At 38.1% G+C, this 27,719-nt stretch overlaps 1 protein-coding gene across 16 annotated transcripts in view; it reads right to left on the bottom strand.

The window, feature by feature from the left end:
• Positions 1 to 27,719, bottom strand: part of DTNB (dystrobrevin beta) — a 243,457-nt gene that overhangs the window by 89,318 nt on the left and 126,420 nt on the right. The window lies entirely within an intron of this gene.

The following is a 27,719-nucleotide window of genomic DNA, read 5'->3' as shown; positions in this document are numbered from 1 at the left end:
TTATGCTGTATGCTTTCATTTACTTGATGATCGCCCACAACGATGCTTCACAGATGAAGTGCTTAACGATTTTAGTTAACTATTTTTGTAGCCAGCTATTTGCCTTCAATCCTAGACCCCTGTGTTGCTTCTGAACCGCTCTTCCCTACTCACTTTGATCATACTATTCTCATCCTCAAGATTATGCAGGAGATTCCACCATACTTTAAGACAGATTCAAAACCTACCTTGAAGACTACTTCATTCTTTAATCTATCAAACTATTTAGGCCGTTCATATCTTTCAGGCAAATTATTCTCAGCCCCTGCTTTCAAGTCTTCCCCTTGATACCTACCTGGAATGTCCTTCTTCATAGACTCGGCAAGGTTACACTTTCTCACTTCTCCTACCAGAGAAATTGCTCCTGAAGTTATAGTATCACCACAAAGCCCTTCTGATCACTACAAACTCCATATAAATAAACAAGGACTTTATCAATAGAGAAACACACCAAAATCCATGGCTCATTCATGCCTAGCACTGTTCACTTTGAGAAAAAAACAAAAAACAAAATGAAGTTGAAGGTTGTCTCTGCTGACAAGTTTATAAACCAGTCAGTCCTCATAATCATCAGTCGTCGCAACAACAGGCATTTAGGTTTCAGCTTAATGTACTGTAATTCTTAAGTCAAATCTGATTTGACAATTATCGTGTACAACCAAAAATGTGTAAAATCATTTATAACAAAGACAACAACTTAATTATTTCCGACAATTAACTAAGGACCGGCACCACAAAATAGAATGAAAAATCTTATGAAGTTAGAAGATTTGCTAAATAGTTTACATTTATTTCTTCACTTTTAGAACACTGGAGAAGGTTGGAGAGGGAAGGGTCAATGAACTAACACTTGTTGAGTCCAAGCATTGCATTAGCATTGATCTAGGTCCTCAGATACATTATCTGAATTCTTGCTACTGCTCATCATGGTATTTCTATTTTACTAATAAGGAAATAAAGGTCAAAGAAGAGAATTAACATGTTCTAGGTCACGTTAGTAAGTGGCAGAACCAGAATTGGAACCCACTTTTTTTCTGGTTCTGAACACTGAATAATTCAAATCTACAGACTCACCATCCTATAGCAGGCACTCCTATATTACCCAAATGGAAATTTCAGATTAGAGCTCTCAGGGAAGAACAGGACCATTGGCTTCAAATCTAACATGAAGTAACTTAGGAAAAAAAGGGGTATTTCCTGAGTATCATCACCAAATGATAACCAATGATAACACAAATTCTTAAGTCAACTTCATGAAGGGTGGGGGTACAGCTGGCTTCCAGGACACTGGAACGTCATTAGGACATTGACTCTTTGCTGAGATCTCATTTTGGGTCAGAGTCTATACAGATCTCATGGCTTTTTATGCTTAACAAGAAATAGTTTCTGCCTAATACTGTAGCTTCACCACTGGAGAATAAAACCTCTTCCCCTAATTCCAATTTGAAATTCCCAGAAAACACCTCAAGTCATCTACCCACTCTGGTAGACAGAGGGCCCAATACTTTGATTGGGAGTTCTCTCAGAACAGCACACCTAGGTCGGAGAGAGGACCAATTCTATAAAGAGGTTATTATTCCCAGGGGGGAAAAAAAAGGTTGCAGGGCAAATCAATGAAAAATATTCACTTATTTTTTTTTTTAATTTTTTTTCAACGTTTTTATTTATTTTTGGGACAGAGAGAGACAGAGCATGAACGGGGGAGGGGCAGAGAGAGAGGGAGACACAGAATCGGAAAGAGGCTCCAGGCTCTGAGCCATCAGCCCAGAGTCTGACGCGGGGCTCAAACTCACGGACCGCGAGATCGTGACCTGGCTGAAGTCGGACGCTTAACCGACTGCGCCACCCAGGCGCCCCTATTCACTTATTTAAAGATTAACTTTCTTCAAAAGTCAAGGTTAACTGTCAGTGTCTAGGGTCCAGGTACTGTGGGATCTCTGCTGGGATGATCAGCCTAGATGAACACTACTTTAGGATGAAGGTAATATATGTTTCTGTCTTCTTCGTCACTAACTTCCAAAATTTAGTAGTCTATAAAACTATTCACAGACCCCACACTGAGACAATATGTGATCTAATAAGAAAACCAGTTTATCTAATTATTCCATTATGATGAAGAGAATACACGAGAGTTACAATGATCTATAATAATGGCACACCATAGCTCTGGTGAAATATGAAGAAGGACAGATTCTAAGATCCCTTTTATCTCTATGATTCTATTACTCTCTCAAAAAACACCCCGCCTCTTGACAACAGTCATGACAAATGGAGATCATTTTTATGCTCCTCGAGTAGCGTGATGTTTTGTTCTTTGTTTCTATGTACCAGACCAACCATCTCTGTTACTCCACTATATTCTATGATTATCCGCCAAAGCAAATAAATAAAAAAACAAACAAAACTGCCTTTTGGAAAACCATAAGGTTAAAAAAATATATGGTACTGTAAACGTAGTATAAATACGATATTACTTGTTTACAATGAAGTTTCTCTGACTTCTAGGGAAGTACATCTCATGATATTATTGGTCATTTACAATTAACTAAGCAAGAGGAAAGATTTCAGTTTCCAAACCAACTACTAATCTAACTAAACACATTGCAACTAATTCATCAATGTAATAAAGACCTATGAATAAGATATACATGCTTCAATTTCTGTTTCTAGCAGTTCATCATAGCCATTTGTGGTATAATACTTATAATGAAATATTTCTCAGGAAGGAAAGGTTTACCACAAACACATTCTTATACAGAACTTTCACCACCAGATGACAGCTAGAGGGACCCTGAGGAACCTGGATATCCTGCTCTACTCTGGAAAAGGACAGAATTATAAAATGAATTATTGAATTAGATTATTTAGCACTACGGATCAGTTTAATTGTTATTATATTGAAAAAGCAGGGGAAGGGTCCTAATAAGACAGATAACTAAATCAACAGAAATGTATTATTTTATTTCAAAAACTTTCCACACTAAATCCCTCTCTCTTTGTTCTCTTTATTCATTAAACTTAGATAGGAAGTTGTCAATACTTTATATAGATGTTAACTCCTGTATTTCTAGAAAAATGAGAAAAGACAGCAACTTAAAAACTTCAACAAGTTTCTGTTCACAGAAGAGTCAACGCATGGTGCAACACTGTCATTTCCTGACTGTTCACATGATCGTTACTGAAATCTGTGTTCAAAAATGGAAACAGATACATTATTAGAGAAGACATGCTGATTCTCAGGTATTTTTATAACGAAGCAGACAGGAAAAGATAACAGTGGGCTTTCCCTTTATAATAAATGCCTGGGAAGTTCCAGAGGCCCTTGCACCCTGCCAAAAATAAACATAATCGTCATCAGCCCAGCAGCTGAAGCAGCAAAAACATAAAGGCAAGGAAAAGCCATCAAACCTTTACGTTCTGTAGCAAATGCCTCTTCTTTCTCTATGGATCTGACATCTAGTGTATTACACTGCTGTTGTCTCTAAGGAAACAGAACAATCGCATAACGAAGAATCTTCTCCACAAGGTAGTTTATCCCACGGAGCATCTTGGGGAGAGGAGGTACGACGAGCTCACAGTTCATTAGAAGGCAAACACACGTCTGCATCCGTCAGCAAGCCCATCAAGCAGTCGGGTGCAGCCAATGACAGAAAGGCAGATGTCACACACAGAGTAGGTACCACTCCTTGGAAGCGGAAACATGAAACACACCTCTTGCAAGAGAATCCAAGTTCCGCTGCAAATTACTGACCCAATTAATCCAGTCGGCAATTCCATTCTGATGGGGCCATTAAGGAGCATCCCCCACCTCCTCTCCTAATGGCCAACTGCTTGACAGGAAAGCAGCCTGCGGTACTGTACCTGCCAAGCAAGCTGGGTAGGTAGGATTGGGAGGAAGGGAGAGTTAGGAAGGCTTGGTGTCTCGTTTTGTTGAGGAGGAGTTAATGGGAACGGTGGCAGAGTGAAAAAAATAGACGATGGTGTCTACCTACCCCTTGGATGTGAAGAGCTCCTGGCTTCAGAAGGGCAGCTCATCAGAGGGCAGCTGAGAAGGGCTGTGCAGTGTGAGCTGCCGAATGGGCTTTCAGGGACACCTCCAACAGGGCACTCCCAGGATGAGGACGTCCCTGACACTCTGAGTCATCCTGTGCCCTCCTATCTCTTTCATCTCCTCAGTAGCCCTTACATCTGTCTGGCCCCGGTCTCCACCTCCATCGGCACCCCCACACTGCCGTAGCTGGCCAGCCCAACGTCAATAACATCGTAAGGGCTTTCTGGTAGTCCGCTGGTGTCCACAGAACTTTTGATTGTTACTCATCTGATCTCCCATGGCTAAAATTGCCTTCCTAAGAACAGTTCTCACGTGCCATTCTGCTTCAAATCACTGATTCCCTACCAGTCTCCCAAATGAGGACAAACACCTTCCTTTCTGCAGTCACTGCCCAGACACTACAGCCTCAGTCTCCCAGTCCGTCTTATTTTACCACTTCCTTATACTTCCTAAGAGTCTGAGCAAAAATGTCACATAGGCCCTGACTTCTCTGCCACAGTAAAACAAAAACAAAACAAAATGGTAAAAGATATACAAGTACTACACTAAAAACAGGAAAGTCAAAATGAAACCCAGACTAAAAACCTAAGTGCCTAGCAAAAATTCTATCATTTGCTAAGATGCGCGAAGAGGCAAGAAAAGACAAGATACATCAGACAGCTAACTGGTTAATATAAACACTTTGATACCGATTTTAAAAACCTGAAAAATAAAACGGATGTATGTGTTTGAATTCTTGGCAGAAAATGAAAGAGGTGATTTAGATGATATATCAGAAATAAAATAAAAACAAAATAGCAGTGAGATAATATCTCTCATGGTTACAAATGCTGAGGACAGACAAGGGGGAGCAGAGCACAGAATGTGAAGGGCAATGTGAACAGCAATGGGTTAAAATTAATTTCGGGTGAAAAAAAGAACCACAGCACAAGAGATCGAAATACCTTAATTTTATAATAAAAACACATGAAGGGGGAAGAAAGGCGGGGGGGTGGGGGAGTGAAAAGAATGCATGTTTGGGAGAGGTGGGTTCTTGTTCTGATTCCGGCACTAAGCAGACTGAGTGACCTACATGACTCTGGACAATGAAGCCCTTTGTGCCTCAGCTAACTGGTCTGTGAAATGAAGGGAGCTGGTTCTAGAACAGTGGCTTCCACATATGCTCCCTGGGCACCAAAGGATTCCATGAGGTGCTTCAGTCACCATGAAGGAGGGCAAGAGGATCAGATCTCAACCTCATTTCCATAAAAGCAGCTCCACTCCGCTCCACATAAAATGTCATATAAACAAAATATTCCACTGCTGCTTTTCAAAAAGGTTTAAAAACTCCTCTCCTTACTACACAATTTAAATAAGAAGTCTCTGCTATGCTCATGCATAGTAGCCTGTTCTTTTCCTTTATAGGACTTATCACGGTTTGCAATTATATGTGATTCGCCTTGACTTCTTGATTGGTCTCACTTAAGAGGCTGTCAACTTCCTGCGAACGGGGCCCACAGAGTTGACTGCACCCTTGGGTTCACACCACACACCTAACACCACGGCTGGCATATAGTGGGTGCTCAACAAATACTGGTTCAATAATGACATTTTATGATTCTACTTATAATTCTAATCTACTTGAAACAATGGATTAGCTAAACCTAAAAGTGCAAACTGGTGCAGGGCTCACTTGAATTTTATTTTTTATTTATTTATTTTGAGAGTGGGAGAGATAGCACAAGAGGGGGAGAGGCAGAGAGAGACAGAGAGAGAGAGAGAATGAGAATCCCACGTAGGCTCTATGCTGTTGGGAGTCCAACGTGAGGCTCAATCCCACAAACTGTGAGATCATGACTTGAGCTGAAATCAAGAGTCAGACACTTAACTGACTGAGCCACTCAGGCACCTCCTCACCTGAATTTCAAATTGAGAATATGTATTCAAAGGATAGCTAATGGTCAGGCCATTTGGGATGGTGAGAACACTTGAGCAGGAGGCCTAATGATGATGAAACAGTGTGCTCAGGGGTGCACTTGAGCACATGAAAACAGCAGCACTTCCCTCCCATATGGACTAAACACATCAGGCCAGCGATGCCTGTTAAAGCAGTCTTGGTATTTAATTTCTGGGCCAAAAGAATCTAAAAGTAATTTGAAATGCCCTAATACATTAGGGAGTTTGCAAGGGGAATAAAGAACCACACACCATTCATTAAATGTGTATCAAAGTCTCTGCTGGAAAGGCCACACAGAGACCTTTGAAGACAGTGCTGTGACAGTGAATTATAAATCAGCTAAAGAAGTAGTGGAGAGACTTCAGGTTCAAGGTGGCAGGTTGAGCACATGCAGAGAGCTTACCCTCCTGCACCAAAGAAAAATGATTTGAAGATATAAAAATAAATTGATGTATACATAGCTAGAAGCAAAGCAAAAAAAAAGGAAACTCTTTAAATCTAAAAAAAGAAGTATCCCCCAAGGAAGAAAATAAACAAGAAGCCACTGTGGTGAGCAAGGGTTGTGCAAAGCTTCCATGACCCCCACACAAGGACTGCTGCCTCCTTTGAGGAAGCTGGAAGAACAAACCCTCAACTCACCCTCCCTCCAAAGAAACAGAGAAAACAGAGCATCTATAAAAGTCTTTAAAATTAATATATTTAATATCCTCAGGCACCTAAGGCATAGAATAGCATCCATAAAATGTTCTCTTTTTTTAAGTTTATTTTGAGAGAGAGAGAGTGCATGCATGTGAGTGGGGGAAGGGCGGAGAGAGAGAGAGAGAGAGAGAGAGAGAGAGAGAGAGAAAATCCCAAGCAGGCTCTGCACTAACAGTGGGGCTCAATCCTGCAAACCATGAGATCAGGACCTGAGCCAAAGTCAGATGCTCAACTGACTGAGCCACCCAGGTACCCCACATCCATAAAATGTTTTGAAAAGAAACAAATTAGAGATTTTAAAAATGAAAATCATAATTATTGAAATTAAAAAAAAAACACTCCAAACACAGGATTAATATAATACTGAATCCAATGGAAGGCGGATCGTACATTTTCTTTAAAAGTTAAGAAACATGAGAGCGAAATTCAGTTTTAAACTCTCTATGTCAGAGTTCCAGAAAGACCAAAGAGAATGAAGAGGCAATTGTATCTGAAACAGATAATGGCTGAGAATTTTTCAGAACTGATGAAAGATATGAGCCTTTAGAGAATAAGAATCCTTTGAGTAATAAAACAAATTAAATAGAAATAAACTTTTAAAAAAAGGAGCTCATAGCCAGATAGATTATATAGTAAAATTATTATAAATAAAAAATAAAAATAAAAAAATAAATTATAGTAGGGGCGCCAGGGTGGCTCAGTTGGTTAAGTGTCCAACTTCAGCTGAGGTCATGATCTCATGGCTGCTGGGTTCGAGCTCCACGTCGGGCTCTGTGTTGACATCTCAGAGCCTGGAGCCTGCTTCAGATTCTGTGTCCCCCTCTTTCTCTGCCCCTCCTGTACTTGTACGTGTGCACTCTCTCTCTTATTCTCTCTCAAAAAAAATAACAACGTTAAAAAAATTTTTTTAATTATAGTAAAAACTATAGCACTAATGTTATAAAGGAAACTAATGTTACTCGTAAAATAGGAGAGATTCAACAGAAAGGAAGGAGAATCAGATTGTTATCATCAAAACTGGTTACAAGATAACAGAGGAATGATACCTTCAAAGAATGAAGGGAAAACATCTTTTGGCTAGATTTTAAATCCAGCCAAATTATCATTCCATAATGAGGGTATGCCACAACAATTAGGCAAGAAAAAGAAAATGTATCCAAATTGTAAAGGAAGAAGTAAAACTATCTCTATTTGCAGATGACATGATCCCATATATAGAAAACTCTAAAGAACTCCCCAAACAGGGGTGGGGCTAAAAAAAAAAAAAAAAAAAGAATCCAACAAAAAACAAATAAAACCCCCCAAAACTATTAGAGCTAATAAGTTCAACAATGCCACATGACAAAAGGTCAATACAAAAAATCAGTCGCATTTCTATCAACTAGCAATGGGTAATCTAAGAACGAAATTAAGAAAACAATTTCAATTACAACGGCATCAAAAAGAACAAAATACTCAGGAATAAATTTAATCAAAGAAGGGGAAGACTTGTTGTACACTGAAAACTATAAGATATCATTGAAGGAAATTAAAGAAGGTCTAAAAAAATAAAGGAAAGCCATTCCGCGTGCATGGACTGGAAGATGTAATAGTCCCCAAATTGATCTACAGATTCATTGCAATCCCTGTCAAAAAAATCACAGCTGCCTTTTTTTTTTTTTAAACATTTATTTATTTTTTGGGACAGAGAGAGACAGAGCATGAACGGGGGAGGGGCAGAGAGAGAGGGAGACACAGAATCGGAAACAGGCTCCAGGCTCTGAGCCATCAGCCCAGAGCCCGACGCGGGGCTCGAACTCACAGACCGTGAGATCGTGACCTGGCTGAAGTCGGACGCTTAACCGACTGCGCCACCCAGGCGCCCCAACACAGCTGCCTTTTTTATACAACTAGACAAGTTGATCCTTAGTTCATATAGAAATAAGAGAAGAATAAAATAGCCAAGACAATCTTTCAAAAGAACAAAATTGCAGGATACGTATCTCCCAATTTCAACTTGTACTAGTATGTTCAAAGGTTCAGAGATATTCATAAATAACCCATTATTCTCTAGTTACAGAAAAATCCCTAATATATGACATTATTTGGCTTTGAAAAAGTTTCTAAACCTAAACACTGCAAGGACGGAGCAACAGATCGTGAAGGCCTTTTAATTATTACCTAAGTGATAGCTCTCACTGCTATGGGCTCCACACCCCATGCCTCTGTTTTGTCTGTCAGTACAGCTGACAATGGCATTGGTACAGCTCCCTCGCCCAAGGTCTTCACTGTCACTATTTCTCCTCTGCCACCATAACAAAGGTTGGGGAAAATGACAGACGGATGCAATCATCAGAAGCTCAGCTCCCGTAGACAGGAGCACGTGTTAGTTGGAGTCTAGGGTGTTTTTCATTTTGAAGATGTTAAATTTTTAGATCCACCAGTACTTTCCCATTTGTAACTTACTCCCACTGTATCCACACCAGGAAGCCATTTGACTTGATTCATTTAAAGGTTTACATGTTCAAGTTAGTTTTTGGAGATCCTTTCTTGGGAAAGATTGCCTTCCCCTATTTTTAAAAGAGAAAAAATATATCAAAAGCTTATTGCTACTTGCACTTCTATTTATCCCATTTCTCTCCTTCCTTCTGCCACTACTTAACATTTAAGGACACAATAATTTAGAAACAGAAATTTGTTTCACTTTCATGACTCAATTTCATCCAAACTCTTTGAATGCATCTTTGATATCTGTGTCTTCCTCATCACTAAAGGTTCTCTGAGTTATCACACAGTTCTCCAGAGTACATCATGGTCATTTCTGTCCAAATTGCTAAGAAACAATTCCTCTGTATCTAATGCTTTTAATGGAAAATGTACCAAAAGCTTCTCCCATAATATTCAGCCAGCTGGCATTTCCATCTATAGACACTTAATGCATTTTTTATTTTTAAGATTAAATTTAATCTTTTTTACACACATAATTAATAAACTTGATCTAATGGGAATACCGGGAACACTGCACTCAATAATCTGAGAATCTATTAAAACAAACACAAGATGTTTAGAAAAAACTGTTCACATACTTAACCCTAAAAGAAATCTCAACTCTACCAAAGAATCTATATCACACAGAATACCACCTCTGACCAAAATTCAATAATATCAGAAAGCATCAAGGAATACCCCTAAAAGTCTCATGTGTTTGGAAATTTAAAAAATCCCCTTAGGGACACCAGGCTGGCTCAGTCAGAAGAGCATGTGACTCTTGATTTGGGGATCGTGAGTTCAAGCCCCACAATGGGTGTAGTTTATAAATAAATAAACTTCAAAACAATAAAAATAAAAAAATAAAAAATTGCCTTAACTCTGCATATTAGGAAAAAAGAATTTTAAAAAATAAATTAACTGAATGATCATCTAATAAAGAAACTAGTAACAGGATCTGATTCTTACATGCTTTCTCTTCTCTTTTTTTTTAAGGTTATTTATTTATTTTGAGAGACAGGGAGCACGCATGAGCAGGGGAGGGACAGAGAAAGACAAGGAGAGAGAGAATCCCAAGCAGGCTCCGCACTGTCAGCACAGAGTCCAATGCGGGGATCGAACCCGTGAACTGCAAGATCACGACCTGAGCTGAAGTTGACCCGAGCTTAACCGATTCAGCTACCCAGGCGCCGCTTCTCCTCTCTATCTAAACATTACCTCCAAATTGTCAATTTCCAAATTTATACTTCCAAACTTTATACACATGAACACCCTCCAGACATATATAAACTGCCTACATCTCTATTTGGGTATCAAAAAAACCCAAATGGAGCTCCCATTCTACCCAAACTTGTTTCACCTCTAGGTGTCCCGATCTCTATTTTTCCAGTTGTTCAGGCCAAATTGACTTCTCTCTTTCTCTCATACTCAGTGTCAATCTGTCAGCAACATTTTTACCCCTCCATGTTACACCACTTCTAGACTTTTAAGCTCTCAAAAGGTCTGAGGTTCACAGAGATGATATCAATGGCAAATTGATCAATTTCTTAAAATGAAGATGTTAAATATTCATCTCAAGAAACTCTATGGAGAAGCTGTTAACAAGAATGTTTTTCTGGTGATAAACTGGACACAGGACATGAGTGAAAAATAACAGCTGGACTTACAGAGAATTAAACATGAGGTGGTGACAGCTGGGAAGAAATGACTAAAGAGAAAGAAGAAGTCACTTAAATTCCAAAATGAATTCCATTAAAAAAGTGAAAAACCAAGGAGGAAGACCATTCAATACTATTCAACAGAATCGTTCCTGAAATTCATGCTTGAAGATAAGATACCCAGTTTTACCCTGAAGATGATCCATTAGCATTATCCAGAAGGGAAAAAATAAGTAAGACAAAAGAGAAAGGTTACTTTACCAAAGGAGAAGATGCCTTATTTTGACCTTATCTTGACCTCTAGGATTATTCTGAATAGTAAAATAAAACCTCTCCAAAAGCTCATAAAAAATACAGAGTTTTACAATCTAAGCAGCCTTTCCTTGATTGCTTTCCAAAGCTTCAGTAAGGTCTGCAAAGTCATAACCAATAAACAAGCCAGGTCCCAAAATGTGACCCTGAAGAGAATGACTACAAGTAACTTGCCAAACTTAACCTAATTCAATGAGAATTTACAATTGTGCTTCATGCTCAAGAAGCATACAAGTCAGTACAGTTTAGTCCCACAAACACCTGGAACGTAGCAGACACAAAGGACATTCGATCAGAGCCCTTAAGAAAATGAAGATGCAAAGCACGTGCTTACAACTTTAAGGAATCCAGGCCTGATACAGAATCAAAAAGTCCTTAGAGAAAAGAACAGCACTTTTGGTGTTCAAATGACTGATAAACCAACAAAAGCTAAAGGAATTTAGGGAAGGAAAGAAGAGATCCATACGAGTTAGCTGTTTCTAGGATTCAAAGGTTTCATGGATAGAGCAGAATTTAAGCTTGGCTCATGGATATACAAAAGTGGAAAAGTCTGAAAGAGGCAAAGAAGGGCATTGAGGAAAGGGGGCAGTTGGCCTGGAAAGTTCATGAGCCTGCTCAGAGAGGCAGGAAGAGATACAAAGTTTTAAAGGGTAAGAAGGAGGCAAGTTTGGCTGAAGCACAGGCTTCATATTGCATAAATTTAGCAAAAGATAAGATTCAAAGAGTAAGGTGGGTCCTGATTACACAGGGCCTTGAATTCCAACATGAGGAGTGCCCCTTAATTCCACAGGCAGTGGAGTTTTGCAGACTTTTAAATAGGGAAGTAATATGATAAAGGCAGTAACTCAAGAAGATTAATTTGTTAGAAACATGTAGATAGATTTGAGGTTTAAGAAAAATGAAAAGGGCTAATTTAGTAGGTGCTAAACTCAGGTACTTACTAATCAAAAGTGGGCAATATAAAGACCTATAAAGGTGTCAAGAAATATTCAGATTATTCTAAATTGCAACCAGATCACAGTATACACATTCTATTGAGAAATTCCACTTGAGGGGTGCCTGGCTGACTCAGTCAAAAGAGCATATGACTCTTGATCTTGGGGTTGTGAGTTTGAGCCCCACGCTGGATATAGAGATTACTAAATAAATAAATAAATAAATAAACAAACTTAAAAAAAGAAATTCCATTCGATGAAATATATAATTTTGAGGCTCAATGTCTACATGAAATTACCTTATAGTTATACTCTAGGTTTGGCTTGGGAAGCAATAAAGCTCAAATAAAAGCAGATTTCTCCAACATTAAGAATGATTACTTTTCAAGGATTTTTTTTTAGCAATCATAATTAGTTCGAAAGTAACACAAAAATGGATTATAGACAGACTAAAATGTAAGGGTTAAAAATATAAAACTTTTAAGTGAACACATAGGAGAAAACTTATGTGACCTTGGGTCAGGCAAAGATTTCTTAGATGTAACATCAAAAGCATAATCCTTAAAACAAAAAAAGAGAAACAAATTGGGCTTCCTCAAAATTAAAATTTTGCTTCAAAAGATCATTAAGGAAATAAAAAGATAAGACACAGATTGGAAAAAATTATTTTCAAATCATATATTTGATAAAGAACTTACGACAAGAATATATGAAGAACTCTTAAAAACTCAGTAAGATAAACAACCCAGTTATAGAGTGGGTGAAAGAAAGTGTCCCGGCTCAGAGGACCCCAAGGATACATGATGAATAAATGGAATGTGACATCCTGGATGGGAACTGCAACTGAAAACAGACATTGGGAGCAAAACGAATGAAGTTTTAATAAAGAATAGAGTTCAGGTAATACTGATACCAATATTGGTTCACCTGTAAAATGTTAACAACGGGGGAAACCGAGTGCAGGGTAAACGGGAACTCCCTGCTCTATCTTTACATTTCTGTAAATCTAAAACTACTCAAAAACAAGACTATTTAAATGGGCAAAAGATCTTAAATAGACCATCATATCAAAGAAGACACATGAGTAGCTTGTAAGTACACGAAAAGGTACTCAACATCATTAGTCACTGGAGAAATGCAAATGAAAACCACAATTAGATACCACTACTCACTAAGTAGGATGGCTACAATCCAAATCGTGACAGCGTATGAAGCGCTGGTGAGAATGTGAGGAACCCGGGACTCTCATGTATTGCCGGCAGGCATGCAACACGGTACAGTCACTTTCAAAAACAGTTTGGCGGTTTTTAAAAAAATGAAATATACACTTACTCTGCATGACCCAGAAATTCTACTCCTAGGTATCCACCCAAGAGAAATGAAAACATTATGTCCGCACAAAGATGCAAATGTTCATAGCAGCATTATTCATAGACAAGCAACACCTGGAAATGAGCCAAATGTCCATCAAATGCTGAGGAATAAATAAAATGTGGTATATTCATACAATGGCATATTTTCAGCATTGAAAAGGAATGAACAATTGATATTGGATGCAACATGGATAAGCCTCAAAAATAGTATGCTAAATGAAAGAGTCAGAAACAAAAGACCACACATTATTCTATTTATATGAAATTGCTAGAAAAGACAAAGCTATAGAAATAAGAAGTATATCAGCGGTTGTGTTGGGGCTACTGGTAGGAGCTGGGATTAACCAAAAAATCGGTACCAGGAAACTTTTTTGGATGGCAGAAGTGCTCTAAAGCTGAATGATGGTGACAGTTGCAAAATATATAAATTTACTAGGAGTTATTTAATTGTCACAGTGGGTGAATTTTATGGTACGTAAATTGCACCTCAGTAAAACTGTTACAAAAATAAAAGACAAATCAAAATGACAATGAGATATTACCTCACACCCATTAGGGTGACTAATTCAATAAAATGAAAACAATAAAAAACAGAAAACAAGCATTGGTGAGTTTGTAGAGAAACTGGAACCCTTGCACATTGTTGGTAGGAATGTAAAATGGTACAACGGCAATGGAAAACACTATGGAGGTTCCTCAAAAACTAAACATAGAACTACTGTAACGTCCAGCAGTCCCATCTCCAGGTATATGTCTCAAGGAATTGAAAGCAGAGTCTCACAGAGTTCTGTGTACACCCATCTTCAGAGGAGCATCATTCAGAACAGTCAAAAGGTGGGAGCGAACCAAACGTCCGCTGGGGAATGAACAAACAAAATGTGGCGTATACACATACAACAGAATATTATTCGGCCTTAAAAAAAAAACAACAGGAAATTCTGAAACATGTTACAACATGGATGAACCCTGAGGACATTATGCTAAGTGAAATAAGAAAGTCACAAAAAGAAAAAAAAAATACATGCTTCTACTTAGATGAGGTATCTAAAGTACTCAAATTCATAGAAACAGAAAGTAGAATGGGGGTTACCACAGGCTTGTAGTTTTTTTACTACAAAAAGTTGACGTTTAATAGATGTGTCGTTTCAGATTTGCAAGTTGTAAAAGTTCTAGAGATCTGTTTCACAACAATATAAATATACTTAACACTACTGCACGCTTAATGGTTAAGATGGTAAATTTTATGTTATGTGTATTTACCACAATGAAGAGAGAAAAAAAAAAAAAACAAGGGATGATGTTTCGACCATGTTAAATTTAGAGTTTAGAAGCACAGCTTGTGTTAAGCACACGTAGTGGTAAACAGAGTGAGGAAAATCCCAAGGCGGGGAGGTGAAACTCAGCAGACCAAAGTCACAGCCACTTGTAAATAGTTACCCTCCTAGGATTAAACCCTGAGGTTTGTTACATTAAATAATTATTTCTCCTTACTGCATCATAATCAGTTATCACATTTGCTGTTCACCTGCCCATCATGCTCACACACACACAGATAGGTACACATATACTCACATGTGTGGCTTCGTGTTTACAGCTCCACACTAAAGTTCAGGCAAAAATCTTATCCTATTTCTAGGACTCCCTAACATGACACATGACCCTTGGTATCAGTGCTCTCTATGCTCCATCTTTCTTTTTGGAAGGATATACTTCCAGGGCTAGCAAGTAGCCCCAACCCCAGAAGCGAATAATCCCCTGGACCATCCTCCTGAAATGGAGCCAAGCAAAGAACACCCAAACCAGGGTGAAGAGAGGCTCAAAGCTCTGAGAGAATCTTGTATTCCTCAGGTGCTAGGTTTTCAAAATCATCCCAGCAAACGTTAAGACAGAATTAGTGTCAGATGATGCTAAGAACTTACCTTAAGAACCGTAAGAGCTTTCACATTCCGGGCTACATGAAGAGGAGAATGAAAAGCAGCTTTTCTTTTCTCCAAAGATTAAATTAGATAGACCTGAAATATAAGGTGTCTGATGGCCCACTGGTGAGCAGATTATGTCACCATTGCCTAGGTTTTTCAAAATCACTACAGCAAAATGCAAGACAGAATTAGTATCGGATGAGCTATGATCTAAGAGTCAAATTATAATACTTAACCTGCTGGAAACAGCTCAAAATTATAACCTTCCCAATAGGTTCAATCTCAAAAGACCAAGACACCCAGAATGAATGTGATACTCCCTTCAAGTGACTAGAACATCAGACTCATCCAATGATCTAAGAGAAAAGTATCATCTTGTCAGTTTTCTCAAATAAGACTACCCTCAGCACCACGCACAGAGCCCCAGTCACAGTACACATTCAGTAAATAGTTGTGGAAGCCAGTGATTTCAATCCAGACCAACAAATCAGTACTATAAAGTCTACTGCACCCCACACTTTGTTTGGGAATACAGTTAAAGCCAGTTAATAACTCTCTTTGAAAACACCCAAATTTAGTGTATAAAAAAAGTTGCAAACAATGAGGCACTGAGTTTGGCACAGGACAATTACCCAGAAGCATCCTTGTCACAAAAGCCATCTCCAAATCCAGATTTATCCATCATTTTAAAAGAAGCATCATGGGACATTTGGGTGGCTCAGTCAGTTAAGCGTCTGACTTCAGCTCAGGTCATGATCTCATGGTTTGTGAGTTGGAGCCCCGCGTTGGGCTCTGTGCTGACAGCTTGGAGCGTGGAGCCTGCTTTGGATTCTGTCTCTGTCTCTCTCTGCCCCTCCCCTCCTCGCGTTCTGTCTCTCTGTCTCTCTCTCAAAAATAAATAATTTAAAAATAAAAAAATAAAAGCATCACAAAAATGTGCCTTAATATCTAAATAACATAAACAAGTAGTTAGACTTGTTTTTTCAGAGTCTTACAAATTTCATAGGGTTTTAATAAATGGTCTTACATTATTCCTGGTCTCACAAATTTCTACTGATTTACTTAAAGTCATGAATAAGAACAAAGCAGGCAGAATTATCATATTATGCTAATAAGTTCACAAATACTGTAAGGATGAGATGTTTCAAGCGTAATTGTCTAACGTTATAAAAAAATCTATGAAGTTGAAATAAAAGAGGATATGTTTTGATCAAATCAAAATAATGCGTAGACAGTCTAAGTATTAAATAGAAGGGCAGTTAAAATTGAACAAAATAGAACCATATTAAAGTTTTTAATTACAATTTAAATAACTTTTTTTATTATCTAGGTTAATTCTCTTTTGATGCTAAGTGTAGAGAAAACTAGTTGGCTCAGTTCAAATAGGCTAATATTTATATTTGCATAAGCAGCAAGAAACAATAAGGCAGTCTGGTTTCTAGGTAACAAACATTATCCAAGAGCTTTAACAGAAGAAGTTATCAATTAACCTTAATCCTTGGGCTGAAAAAACAACCTGGACCATCAAAGATGATGATGAGCATTCAGAAAAACAAAATACCAATAAGCAAAAAGTACTCTAAATTTGCAGTTTTTACCAACCCTTCCTTCAGAGTAGGGGCTGGCAAACTTTTTTTATGAGGAGCCAGATAATAAATATTCTCATTTTTTATTTTTAAGTTTATTTATTTTCATTTTGAGAGGGAGAGAATGTGTGCATGCACATGTGAGCAGGAGAGGAGCAGAGAGAGGGAGAGAGAGAATCTCAAGCAGGCTCCACACTGGTGGCGCAGAGCCCAACACGAGGCTCGATCCCACAAACCACGAGATCAAGGTCTGAGCCAAAATCAAGAGGTGGACGCTCAAGTGATTGAGCCACCCTGGTGCCTCATTTTTTTTTAATTGAAAAAGACTGCGGGGTGCCTGGGTGGCTCAGTCGGTCAGTTTCAGGTATATGGCATAGTGACTGGACAGGTCTGTATATTATGCTATGCCCATCACTATGTAGCTACCATCTGTCACCACACATTGCTATTACAGGTACCACCGACTATATTTCCTAGGCTGTACAATATTTTAGGTTTTGAGGGTCATTCAACCTTAGTTACAAAGATTCAATTTTGCCACTGCAGCCCAAAAGCAGACAAAGACTATGTGTAAAGGAGTAAGTGTGGACTGTCCCAAAAAACTTATTTATGGACAATGTAATTTGAATTTCATATAATTTCCACATGATGTTACTCTTCTATTTATTTCACAAAATATTATTTTTTCTCTCTCCAGTTATTTAAAAATATAAAAACCACTGTTAGATCATGGGCCACACAAAGACAGCCAATAGGTTAAGTCTAACCTATTAAGATTAAGTCTAATCTGCAGGCTGTAGCTTGCCAATCCCTGTTTAAGAGAACACATCAGTCACAGGTGTGTCCAGTGGGACACTGGTCATGCTCTTCCCTGACAAAATTCAGAGGAATACATACACTAAGACAACACCAGGAAGTTTTGCTTTCTCTCAGAAATAAATAACCATAAACTGCAATGTAATAGTGATTAACCGCTAATTAAAGAAATTAGGTATAAGGACTGTGTGTTTAGATAATTAGATCTTAAGCAACAGCAAATTGCTTGAATTAGGCTAGCAGAAAGTCTATCAGACATCAAGAATCAGAAGTTTTATAAAGATGTTTTGGCCAAAGGAAATACCTAATTTCTCTGAGAGACTTACAAGTAAGAAAAGTTGCTAGAGTACGGATGATAAGTGAACTGGTTTTGTTTGAGGTTTATTTGAAAAACCTTGTTTACTTAATATTTTCAACTCCAGGAAAAAAAAAAAAAAACAAACCCACAATAAGCCAATCAAGGAAATATGCCTGACATCTAGTGGAGACTTACTGTAGGTACGTGACCTGTACTATTTTCTGAAGAAACAAACATAAAGAGGGGAGGGGATGAGGGAGGTATCTGTTTAGATAAATCATTTTAGTGTCATTCATTCATTCAATGCATTTGAAGTGCTGACTACGCACCAGGCACTATTCTAGGCACTGGGAACTCAGCGAAGCATCAGACAAAGTCCCAGCTTTTCTGGAGTTTACATTTTTGTAATATGATTTATTTAATTCTGAGGAAAAGACTTTAAAAGTTTAGAATACAGTATTACAGCATCCTAAACTCTTAGAAGTACTTTCAAATACATTAACCTTAAACAATATCCTGAGATAATTATTACTATTACCACTTTACAGTAAAGCAAACTGATATCTCTATTTTTTCTTTAATGTTTATTTTTGAAAGAGAGCGAAGGCAAGTGCACGAGTGAGTGGGGAGGGGCAGAGAGAGGGAGACACAGAATCTGAAGCAGGCTTTGCAGTGCCAGCACAAAGCTTGACATGGGGCTAGAAGCCACGAACCATGAGATCATGACCTGAGCCAAAGTCAGACACTCAACTGACTGAGCCACCCAGGTGCACCTGATGTCTCTATTTTTAATCTAGTTTTTCTTCTATCATACCACACTGCCTCCCTTCTATTTTTCAGTCAACCAACATACAACTATTCAATGTTCTCTCTTCACTCTAAAACTAACCGTAGGGCTCAAACAATGGTCTGATGACTGTATGTTTCCAGGGTAAAAATTTCTTACTGGGTCTGCCTGTTAGGAAAGTGAGGTGTGATGGAAAGAGGCTGAGTGTGGACTCCAGTCCCAACTCCATCATTTTGAGCTGTGTGATCTTAGACAGGTCATTGAAACTCACCAATACCGTTTCCTGACCCATTAATGGTTAATGATACTTCTACTGCAAAGGTTGCTATAGGAGTTAAATGAAATGATGTATATAGGAGAGGTGAGCAAAGGGCTTGGAATACTATGTGTGCTCAACAAATATCAACAACACTTGAGTCCTGAATTTATGAGGATCTGGATAAATCTCTACATCTAACATGAAATGTAAGCAATTAACATTAAAATATACTTTATCTCATACTTAACTTCAATTCCTGTCCCACATTTCCATTGGGGTTTTAATTTTATTTCTAGGTGTCCAATAATGGTAAAACCTTAAATTCTTTATGTGTTCACAAACTTTTCTCACTATCACCATGAGAATCCAAACCACCATCATCTCTCATCTGGCCTATGAAAAAAACCTCCTAGCTGGCCTCTTCTTTTTCACTCTTGTCCTACTCTCCTATTTCCATGCAGGCAGTGACTTTTACAAATGCAAAATGCAAATATATCTCTGTCCTACCTAAAACTCTCCAATTTAGTATCATGTCCAAAATCTCAGCTGGATTCTGCCCACCTCTGCAGCCTTTCCCTCTCTTCTGTCCTACTGTTCCCCCTCTGCTGTGAATGTTCCTCCACTGACCTCCAACATGGCTAATCCCCATTCATCTTTTAGGCTTCACCAAAAATGTTATTCTTCACAAAAGCTTTTCTTAACGTGCCAGTAAGATAAAGACAAGCCATTAGGTAAAGGCATCTTGCTAGAGAATTATTTTACAAATATAGATACAGATGTGATTTATATTGTTTCTCAGGGTGTTAAGGTGAGTATCAGTTGCTAAAAGAAAAGCAAAATTAAAACTGCAACAAATCAGGAAAATAATGGAGTTGGGACTAATGGCTATCCATTTTGGGAAAGAAAAACCCTTAAATTATTTTTTTTGAAGTTTATTTATTTTAAGACACAGAGAGACAGAAAGAGAGAGAGGGACAGAGAGAGAGAGAGAGAGAGAGACAAAGAATCTCAAGCAGGCTCCTTGTCATGAGCATGAAGCCTGATGTGGGGCTCAATCCCACCAATTGTGAGATCATGACCTGAGCTGAAATCAAGAGGCGTATGCTTAACCAACTGAGCCACTCAGGTGCCCTAGAAAACCCTTAAATTCTTGTCTTTTATCTGACAACAACAAAAAAGAAAAAAAAATCCAGAAATAAGAATTTTTTATAGACACAGATATTCTTTTAATTTTGAGAGGAGCACATTAATGTAAAATATGAAATGGAAGCCAAATTACAAACAAAAATAACAAATTTGATCTTTAAACTAAAAAGTTTAGTAAGAAACATTATTCTCTACACTAAGATCCATCTTGACAAGGTTAGACTTTCTAGCATGTCCCGTCTCTTTTATTTTTTATTTATTAAAAAAAATTTTTTTTAATGTTTTTTTTGAGAGAGAGAGAGACCGTGTGCACGTGCATCAGTGGGGGAGGGGCAGAGAGAGAGGGAGACACAGAATTCAAAGCAGGCTCCAGGCCCTGAGCTGACAGCACAGAGCCCCATGAGGGGCTTGAACTCACAGACTGTGAGATCATGACCTGGGCCGAAGCTAGACACTTAACCGACTGAGCCACCCAGGGGCACCCCTCCTCTTTTTTTTAATGTTTATTTATCTTTGAGACAGAGTGAGCATGTGAGGGGCAGAGAGAGGGGGAAAAAGGATCAGTAGTGGGCTCCGTGCTGACAGCACATAGCCTGATGTGGGGCTCAAACTCACGAACCGTGAGATCATGACCTGAGCTGAAGTCAGACACTTAACCAACTGAGTCACCTAGGCACCCCACGTGTCACTTCTGAACCAAAGCACAGGAAGATGGGTATGAGTTCCCGATAAGCTCCTTTCCCTGCTGCAGGGATCAATAAGACCTCATGTTAAGATAGTGGAGCCAAAAATTGAAGCAGCCTAAACCATTAGCCACTGTCCATAGTTCAGCTGCTCTAGAGTCCTTCCCATCCACATGGGACTTCGTGTGAGTGACAAATAAACATCCATGCATTAAACTATGAGATTTGAGGGTTAATTTTCCACTGCATTATCACCTAATCTATCCTGATTATGTGATATTCGTATCTTAGGACCCTGTGGTTCCACTCATACCTTAGAGAAATTCTCTGTGTAAGAATGCTCACACCAGTACTGTAGATTGTGGTGAAAAACTAGGAACAACCTCAATGTCTGTCAACAGGAGAATGGATTATTTATTGTATAGTCATTCAGTGGAATGTCATTTGAGATTCTCAATAAATCTCAAAAACATACTATTTAATAAATAAACATACAAAAGGATATGTAGAACATAACCACTTATATAAAGTTTTATAATGCTATTTTATGGATGCATGAACATCTGGTAAAAGTGTAAGAATATGTATAGAGTGATAAATACCAAATAAATGTTAGGGGCTACTCTATGGGAGAGAGAAAGGGTAATGGGATTAGGAAAAACACAGGAAACCACAACTTTATCTATAAAGTCTTAATAACAACAACAACAACAAAGATCTGGGGCGCCTGCGTGGCTCAGTGGGTTGTGTCCAATTTCCGGTCAGGTCATGATCTCATGCGTTGTGAGTTCTAGCCCTGCGTTGGGCTCTGTGCTGACAGCTCGAGCCTGGAGCCTGCTTCGGATTCTGTGTCTCCCTTTCTCTCTGCCTCTCTCCCACTCACACTATCTCTCTCTCTCTCTCTCCCTCAAAAATAAATAAACATTAAAAATTTTTAAAAAAAAGGATCCGAGGTAAACATAATAAAATGATAAGAAACAATAAGAAATATTAAAGGTTCAGATCCTTAGCCCTCAGTCCTAAACTGAATTCATACTTAAGTTTCTAACAGAAACCAGAGATGAGGAGGGCTTTTTTAAAAAAAATTTTTTTTAACGTTTATTTATTTTTGAGACAGAGAGAGACAGAGCATGAACGGGGGAGGGTCAGAGAGAGGGAGACACAGAATCTGAAACAGGCTCCAGGCTCTGAGCTGTCAGCACAGAGCCCGACGCGGGGCTCGAACTCACAGACTGCGAGATCATGGCCTGAGCCGAAGTCGGACGCTTAACCGAATGAGCCACCCAGGCGCCCCGAGGAGGGCTTTTTTAATAGAGAGAAGAAACCTGAGGTGAACGTTCTCCTGAGCCACAGAAGACCAGGAACGTTCAATAATTAGAGATGCCAGGTGCCTCTGAAAGAAGGGAGAGTGGCTGCATTAAAAATTAGAGGTTTGGTTTAAAGTCCACCTACAAAGCAGAGCACCCCAGTCCCCAATACCACACAACCAAATGACTACTTTTTTCTAGGCCTGGTAAAACAGCTAGAGGTTATTCTCTAGTGAAACTGACCAGAAAGTCTCTGAACCCAGGCACACCAGGTAGAGATGGCCATGTGGGGCCTGAATTCAGATGCGAGAGATTAACTGAAAGAATACACTAAACTACTGGATTCCCCAACACACTTCCTCTGGTCAGGATACACACAACCTTTGACCCAATAACTGTACCCTAGGTTTAAAGAAAGTCTTACCCTGTTCCACTGGGAAAAAACATCTGAGGTCTTTACCGCAGCATTTTACATGGAGGCAACTGGATGTCCATCACAGGGAGAACGAATAGGTATAATCTGCATAGGGCCACTTTACATAAATTTTTTAAAAGGACGTACAAAACACTACGTAGTTTTCAAGAACATGTACTGGGAAAAAGATATACAATGAGCATTCTAATTAGAATGATTACTCCTGGGGAAAGGGTGACCAGAGTAAGATATGCAAATAAAGGGGAATTTTTTAAATATTATAAATAGCACAAAATAAGAGAGGAGAAAAAAATCCAATTACCATGGTGTAATACTTTTAACTGTAATAATGAAAGCCAATTTTACTTATAATGACTAACTATAATAATAATAATATTATAATAATAAATTTAAATGGAAAAAACTTGCCAGTTAAGACAGGTTGTCAGATGACATTTTTTAATCTAGCTCTTAATTTACAAGAGGCATGCTGAACACCTAAGGACACAGAAAGGTTGAATGTATAAGGGTGCGGAAAGTTATGCTATGCAAATATAACAGAAGATATTAAAAGAGGTGTAGCGGATAAAATAGACTTGAGAACATACAGAATTATTAGGAATAAATAGTTACTAGGTAAGAACAAATTTTCAACTTCCTAGTGAAATATGTATAGTTTTGAAGATATGAGCAACATGATTAACAAACCTGACCTGACGTACATTCATTCACTATGAGCTCTAAACCCAAACAAGCATAGAATAAATGTTTTCATGCTTACTAAGAGTATAATAAAAACTGGATCATATACTACATATAAGCCTGTCTCAACAAATTTGAAAGAACTGAACAGTGCAGACCGCTTTTTAGACCAAAATTAAATTAAACTAAAAATTATAACAAAAAGGAAACTAGACAATCCTCACATGTTTGGAAATTAGGAAAGTATACTTTTCAAAGAACAATAAAAAAAAATTACATAAGAAAACTTGGACACTACTCAGGGACTACTTAGAGAAATTCACAGCCTTAAATGCTTATATAAGGAGGGGGAAAACCTGAAATGAATACGCTAACCGTATCTTTAAAGAAGTTAAAAAAAAGAGTAGCAAGATAAACCCGAAGAAATTGTAACAAAGGAGATAATAAAGAGTAGAAACAAATAATATTCAAAAATACAATGCATACAATAAGAGAATCGTCAACACCAAAAGTTGGTCCTCTTAAAGTCCACTAGATGGGACAAACCTATGGCAAGATTTGTTCAAGAGGGGAAAAAAAAGAGAGAAAAACTATAATTATGTGAGAGTAGGAATGAAAAAGGGACATTAGCGCACATACTGTAGATAAAACGTCATGAATTTTGTCCCAATAACTTTGAAAATACAAATGAAATTGACAAATTCCTACAAATATAAAATGTTCTAGAGTGACTCAAAAAGAAATAAAAAATGAAGTCTTATAATTGCTTTTAAAAATGGAATTCACAGTTAAAAATTTTCCCACTAAGGCTTTTGGCAGAGATAGCATCACTGGTGAGTTGTACCAAATATTGAAGGAGCAAGTACATAATTTCAATTTTAGAAAAGCTCTTCCAAAAAATATAAAAAGAGAGAATGCTCTTCAGCTTTTTGAAGATAGCGCACTGGGAAAACTTTGTCCTAAAAATAAAACAAAACAACAATAAACAAACAAAAACACCCCGGGAAATTACAGGACAATTGGAACTCCTAAACATAGGCAAAGTCTAAATAAAATATTAGCAAATGAAATCTAGCAATGTATTAAAAGAAGAGTCAACTTGTATTTATTTCAGGAATATATGGTTGTTTAAAAAACAATGTAATTCACTACATTAATAAAGAAACTCATATGATCATGTCAATGCAGAAAAACCTTTGATAACATTCATTCATGACCCCCCCCCCCCCAAAAAAAAAGCACTCTTAGCAAATTAGGCATACAAGGGAATCTCTTTTACCTGATAAACAATTTCTTCTATAAAACCTACATCAAATAACATACGAATAAATGCTGAAAGCCATCTCTTTGGGATCAGCAACGATACTAGAATGCCTACTAAACCACTTTTATTTAATATTGTACTGGAGGGGTGCCTGGGTGGCTCAGTCGGTTAAGCGTCTGACTTTGGCTCAGGTCATGATCTCACGGTTTGTGAGTTGGAGCTGACAACTCAGAGCCAGGAGCCTGCTTCGGATTCTGTGTCTCCCTTCCTCTCTGCCCCTCCTACGCTCTGTCTCTCTATAATAAATAAATGTTTAAAAAAAAAAAACTGCTTTAATATTGCACTGGAGGCTCTAGCCAACTTAAGAAGACCAAAAGAAAAAAACCAGATGATTAATATTTAAAAGCACAAGGAGTGAGGGGCGCCTGGGTGGCTCAGTCGGTTAAGTGTCCGACTTTGGCTCAGGTCATGAACTTGCGGTTCATGAGTTCAAGGTCTGTGTTGGGCTCTGTGCTGACGGCTCGGAGCCTGGAGCCTGCTTCAGATTCTGTGTCTCCCTCTCTCCCTCTGTTTTTCCCCCGCTCCCACTGCCTCTCTCTCTTTCTCTCAAAAATAAATAAAGATTAAAAAAATAAAAATAAAAGTACAAGGAGTGGGAGAGAAGAAATAAAACTATCATTATTTGCAGGTGATATAATTATTTTAGAAAATCCAAAAAAATCTGAGTGCAAATTACTAAAATTAATAAGCAAATGAGGCAAGATGACTAGATAGTGGATTAAAATACAGAAACAATTTGCATTTCCACATACCAGTAACACATTGTTAAGAAACATAATTCAATAAAGATACCATTTGCATGACTGTGTATACATTTGACAAAACTCATTCAATTATACACTTGAAGTGGGTGCCTTTATCATATGTAAATTATATCTCAAAAAAACCTGTAGAAAAAAGGACACCATTTGCAACAGCAACAAATATACAGAAGAATTTTTAAAAGTACCAAAGAATCAGGGTGCCTGTGTGGCTCAGTCGGTTAAGTGTCCGACTTTGGCTCAGGTCATGATCTCAAAGTTTGTGAGTTCGAGCCCTGCATCGGGCTTTGTGCTGACAGCTCTGAGCCTGGAGCCTGCTTCGGATTCTGTCTCCCTCTCTCTCTGCCCCTCCCCTGCTCGTACTCTGTCTCTCTCTCAAAAACAATAAACATAAAAAAAATTTTTTTAAGTACCTAAGAATTAATCTATCATATATAATAACTTTCTGGGGAAAACTATGAAGTTTTAATGAAAGGCACAAACTAATATTTACTTTTTTAATATTTATTTTGAGAGAGAGAGAGAGAGAAAATGAGTGGGCAAGTGGGGAGGGGGCAGAGAGAGAGGGAGAAAGTCCGATGTGGTGCTTGATCTAACAACCATGAGACCATGACCTGAGCTGAAATCAGGAGTTGGATGCTTAACCCACTGAGCCACCCAGATACCTCAGCACAAAATGATATTTAAATAAATGCAAAGATATAACACATTCATGACATGGAAGACTTAATACTATAAAGATGTCAATTCTCCTCTATTTGATTTTTAGATTCCATGAATCTCAGGTCAAAATCCCAACAAAATTTTATGAGGGACTCAATAAACTGTCAATAAAATTTATATGAAAGAGCAAAGAGCAAAAAAATACACAAGACATTCTAAAAAAAAAATTACCTAATCCCTTATATTAATTAAGATAGCATGATGTTGGTATAAGGATAGACAATTTGACCAAAGGAACAGGAGAGTCCAAAACCAGACCATGCACATTTGGACACTTCATTTATGACAACCGTGGCAATGTAAGTCGGTGGAGAAATGACTGATCACCCAATAAATGGCCCTGACACAAGTTATTATTCAAATGCAAAGAGAGAGAGAGAAAGAGAACTGGATATTCTATACCACACCATACACAAAAGTCCATTCTACATAAACTAAAAACATTAGTGAAAGGGACATCTTCAAAACTAAGAGAGAGAGAGAGAGAGAGAGAGAATGAGAAAACCACTACAATACTGGAGGAGCAAAAAAAAATTTTTTTAGTCAAAAAATGTAACAAACACTAACAAAAAAGGGGAAAGGTTGAAAAGTTTAATCAAAAAGTGGATTACAAGCAATAGGTAAAATTCACTATGGAACACAGTGGGGAACAAAAGTATCTATTTTTTTCCCAGTAAGAAGAAGAAACCAAAAGATGAGCAAAAAAACAGTACAAGAAAGTCAATCCAGTTATAAAGTCAACAGGCCTGATTTTGAGCAATCAGTGGTGTGTACGGGAGACGACCCCCTGCACCCCGACGGGAGGTACCTGCACAGGGACGGGGGCGCCGGCACCACGAGGAAGAGTTCACAGAACCGAAGCGCACTGACTCTGCAATGAACATGAACTGTAAGTGCTGCTGTCGGGTTTTCAACTTTTAGATTTGACCCTTAATGAATCTCAGAAGACTTAGTTATGGTCACTGAAGAGAACAGAAATATCAGCATTGACAATACAAAAGATAGATGACAGAAGTCAGGAGGCAAAAAGAGAAGGGAGAAGTAGAGAGAAGGTACTAATTTCCTCAGTTCACACAGTGCAAGTCAAAAGAAGTTACAAGATATAGAGGTTTAGGATTAGTATTTAAAATTACAAAGGTAAAAGTAAAATAAAATAACAGGTAATCAACTTTAAAAATGGTAATATAATCATGAAAAACTGGGATGGGTTGATACGTAGAGTTATAAGTGAGACTCGTTCCTTACACAACAGAAGGAATTCAACAGTGTCCAAAATTGGGAAGTCAAAAAATGGGGCTCTGAATACATCAGAGATATCGAGGTATCTGCCAGCAGATCTAAAAGCCAGACAACACACAACGAAGTGTGGGAGAATGTGCTGCATTTCATTTTATGCTCTTTTATTCTAAAATTTTTAATCTATAGGTATGTATCATTTTAAAAGAAGTTTTTCAGATTATTGAATGAGAAAGAAAATAAAAGATCAAGAACCCTAACTGCTTTTTTAAGGAGGTTAAACAGATG

This window comes from Prionailurus bengalensis, chromosome A3 (assembly GCF_016509475.1).
Source record: "Prionailurus bengalensis isolate Pbe53 chromosome A3, Fcat_Pben_1.1_paternal_pri, whole genome shotgun sequence".
NCBI classification, from domain to species: Eukaryota; Metazoa; Chordata; class Mammalia; order Carnivora; family Felidae; genus Prionailurus; species Prionailurus bengalensis.
This window is presented reverse-complemented; position numbering and strand designations above follow the sequence as displayed.